Source organism: Neomonachus schauinslandi, chromosome 6 (assembly GCF_002201575.2).
Source record: "Neomonachus schauinslandi chromosome 6, ASM220157v2, whole genome shotgun sequence".
In the NCBI taxonomy this organism is placed as follows: Eukaryota; Metazoa; Chordata; class Mammalia; order Carnivora; family Phocidae; genus Neomonachus; species Neomonachus schauinslandi.
The window spans coordinates 91,145,247-91,149,684 of record NC_058408.1 but is presented as its reverse complement, the minus strand read 5'-3'; the positions used below and the strand labels follow the sequence as shown (position 1 = coordinate 91,149,684).

General features: G+C 32.3%; 1 non-coding gene across 1 annotated transcript; it reads right to left on the bottom strand.

The window, feature by feature from the left end:
• Positions 1-2,446: 2,446 nt before the first annotated feature.
• LOC123325151 lies at positions 2,447-2,553 on the bottom strand. The gene has a single exon (XR_006540259.1). It is a non-coding gene; the product is annotated as a U6 spliceosomal RNA (small nuclear RNA).
• Between the last annotated feature and the right edge of the window lie 1,885 nt (positions 2,554-4,438).

The window sequence follows — 4,438 nt, the reverse complement described above, 5'->3', positions numbered from 1 at the left end:
GTGGTGTTGGTTGTGTTCTCTCTTCCTTCATTAGTGATTTTATCTACTTTCATCCTTTCTCTTTTCTTTTTGATAAGTCTTGCTAGGGGTTTATCAATATTATTAATTCTTTTGAAGAACCACCTTTTAGTTTTCTTGATCTGTTCTACTGAGGCTTTTTGTTTGTTTATTTCTATATTGTTTATTTCTGCTCTCATCTTTGTTATTTCCCTTCTTCTGCTGGCTTTAGGCTTTATTTGCTGTTTCTTTTCTAGCTCCTTTAGGTGTAAGGTTAGGTTGTGTATTTGAGACTTTTCTTGCTTCTTGAGGTAGGCCTGTATGGCAGTATACTTCCCTCTTAGGACTGCTTTTGCTGCCTCCCAAAGGTTTTGGAGAGTTGTGTTTTCATCTTCATTTGCTTTCATGTGCTTTTTTATTTCTTCTTTAATTTCCTGATTAACCCATTCATTCTTTTGTAGGATGTTCTTTAGCCTCCATGTTATTTGGTTTTTCCAATTTTTTTCTTGTGGTTGACTTCAAGTTTCACAGCATTGTGTCTGAAAGATGCATGGTATGATCTCAAACTTTTTGTACTTGTTGAGGGATGATTTGTGACCCAGTATGTGACCTATTCTGGAGAATGTTCTGTGTGCACTTGAAAAGAATGTGTATTCTGCTGCTTTAGGATGAAATGTTCTGAATATATTTGTTACGTCCATCTGGTCCAGTGTTTTATTCAAAGCTATTGTTTCCTTGTTGATTTTCTGCTTAGGTGATCTGTCCATTCCTGTAAGTGGGGTGTTAAAGTCCCCTACTATTAATGTATTATTATCCATGAGTTTCTTTATGTTTATTATTAATTGATTAAAATATTTGGGTGCTTCCGAGTTGGGAGCATAAATATTTACAATTGTTAGATCTTCTTGGTGGGTATTTCCCTTAATTATGATATAATGCCCTTCATCTCTTGTTACAGTCTTTAGTTTAAAATCTAGTTTGTCTGATTTAAGTATGGCTACTTTGGTTTTCTTTTGCCATCCATTAGCATGATAAATCATTCTCCATCCCCTCACTTTTAATCTGCCAATGTCTTTAGGTCTAAAATGAGTCTCTTGTAGGCAGCATATAGATGGATCATTTTTATTTTTAATGTATTTTGATACCCTATGTCTTTTGATTGGAGCATTTAGTTCATTTACATTCATAGTGGTTATTACAAGATTTGAATTTTATGTCACTGTAGAGTTGGTGTTTCTGGTGATAGTCTCTGTTCTTTTCTAGTCTTTTGCTGTTTTTGGTCTTTTTTTCCCCCACTCAATGAGTCCCCCTTAATATTTCTTGCAGGGCTGGTTTAGTGGTCACGAACTCCTTTAGTTTTTGTTTGGGAAACTCTATCTCTCCTTCTCTTCTGAATGACAACTTTGCTGGATAAAGTACTCTTGGCTGGGTATCTTCCCCATTCAGCACACTGAATATACCCTGCCACTGTCTTTTGGCCTGCCAAAGACTTTTTTCCCTTGCTGTTTTCAGGATTCTTTCCTTGTCTGTGTATTTTGTGAATTTGACTATGATATGCCTTGGTGATGGTCAGTTTTTGTTGAATTTAATGGGAGTTCTCTGTGCTTCTTAGATTTTGATGCCTGTATCCTTCCCCAGATTAGGAAAGTTTTCTGCTATAATTTGCTCAAATAAACCTTCTGCCCCCTTTTCTCTCTTCATCTTCCGGGACTCCTATGATATGAACGTTATTCTATTTTAATAAGTTGCTGAGTTCCCTAGGTCTACCTTCATGACCCATTGCCTTTGTGTCCCTCTTCTTTTCAGCTTCATTATTTTCCTTAATTTTATCCTCTATATCACTGATTCATTCCTCTGTTTCATCCATCCTCATTTTTATGGCATCCATTTGGGCTTGCATCTTGGTTATAGCATTTTTAATTTTGGCCTGACTAGATTTTAGTTCTTTTATCTCTGCAGTAAAGGATTCTCTAGTGTCTTCTATGCTTTATTCAAGCCCAGCTGATATCCTTATAATTATTGTTTTAAAATCTATTTCATACATCCTACTTATACCTGTATTGACTAAAGCTCTGGCCATGTTCTTTCTCTTGGGGTGAATTCCTCCATATTGCCATTTTGGAGGAAAAAACAAAACAAAAAAGCAAAAAGCAAAAGCAAAATCAAACAAAATAAAATTTTTTTTAAATTAAAAAATAAGATAATAAAATAAAATAAATAAAGGAAGCTAGATCCTAGGTGCGTTTTGGTCTGCTTGTTAGAGAAGCTTGATAGAAAAAAAAAAAAGTAGAAAGAAGAAAAGAAAAAAAAAGTTAAAAATTAAAAAATATATAAAATATATAAAATAAATTTAAATATTGCTCTTTCTGTATACAAAAAAACCCCAAACACACACAAAACAAAACAAAAACAAGCAAAACCCAAAGGACACTAGATCCTATTTCCCCTAAAAATTATGGAACACTTCACAAATTTGCATGTCATCCTCTTGCAGGGTCCATGCCAATCTTCTCTGTATTGTTCCAATTTTAGTATATATGCTGCCAAAATGAGCACTACTCAAATCTTACTATTTAAATATTACTATCTTAAAAGTGACTAGAATAAGTCCCTTAAAAATGTCTGTGTCCTTTTGACATAAATTTTGCCTGATGGCATCATAAGATGTTACAGCTTCACCTTGTATTTTCTGTGCTCCAGATCTGAATTCAAATTTCCTGAAGGACCTATGATTTCTTTTACTGAGAACTGGTAGTCAGAAACCAAGATTTGTATGTTAGGAGTATTCATTTTTACTGAGCTCTTATTGCTTCCAGAAGCATTTCAGTGGATAAAACTAGGACATATGTAAATATAAGTATACTTAAATATTGAGTTGATATTGTTATTTATGATTCAAATTTAATGATATAGTGCATTCGTTATTATATTCTTATTATATTATTTTGTTTGTTCTATATTGAAATTCTTGGGTCAAAAGTAATTCAAACACTGGAAAAAAACACCACAAACAAAGTAGAGATGAATGATAAACTTGGGGAAAAATGCTTGCAGTTTTCATCATAAGCAAATGGTTAATACCCCAAACAAAAACAGTTACTAGAAGGAGAAAATATAAAAAACAACAAAGAACACGAGAGCTATATAAACAGTTCACCTAGAAAAGAAATGCAAATGACTCAGTATATGAAAATAGGCTTAGCTTAATCACTGTACATCAAATATAAATTAAAACTGATTAAAGGTACAATATTTGATTTGTCCACACTGGCAAAAATCCAAAAATTTGACAATATGCTCTACTAGCAAGGCGGTAGGGATAGAGACAATAACGTATATTGTAGGTGATAATGAAAAATAGCATAATTCTTTATGGAGAAGAATAGGCAATATCTAGCAAAATTCTACATATCTTTATACTGTCATACAGATAATCCACAATCTCCTATCTCAAGATCCTAATTTAATCACCTCTGTAATCACCCTTTTGATGTGTAAGTTTCCGGGAGTTCACAGGCTCTGGAGATTCTGACATACACATCTTGGGGGGGCCACTTTCTGTCTAATACACAGGATCATAATACAAGTAGATGAATTTAATAATAAATATTAAAGGATTGAAGTCATATAGAATATCTTCTCTATAGCAGAATTAAGCAAAAAAAAAAAATCAATGAGTAAATGATAAATGGGAAAACCTCAAAATGATCAGCACATTTCTAAATTGCCCTTGGGTCAAAGAAGAAATTCCAAGAGAAATTAGTAAATATTTGGGACTATATATAAGGAAAACAACTCCATTTCAAAATTTGTGTGATACAGTTAAAGCACTGTTTATATATTATATATTAATAGGCTTATATTAATAAAGTGCAAAGAGTACACAATCAATGATCTAAACTTCCCTTATAAAAAGCTAAAAAAAAGAACAAATAAAAAATTAAAGCAAGCAAATTCATAAAGATGAGAACAAACTTAAAGAAAAAATAGAGATCAATAAAATTTAGAAAATAATTGAATTCTGATTTTGAATTCTGAATTTTGAATTTTGAATTCTGATTCTTTGAAAATGTCAACAAAAGTGATAAACTAAGTAGATGGATCAAAAAAAAAAAAAACCCAGAGAGAGAGAGAGAGAAGACACAAATGACCATTATCAGGAATAAAATAAGAAACATCACTGCTGATCTGACAGTCATTAAAAGGATAATAAGGAAATATGATGAACAACTTTATTTCAATAAACTTGGGAATGTAAATGAATTACACAAACTCCTTGATGGTGTAAACTACAAAACTAGCTCACAGAGAAACAAACATCTAAATAGTTCTATATTTACTAAAGAAATTGAATTCATTACTTAAAAGCTCTCCCGGAAGAAAACTCCAGGCCCAGGTGGCTTCCTAGGAAAATTCCATTGAATATTTAAGAAAGGAATAA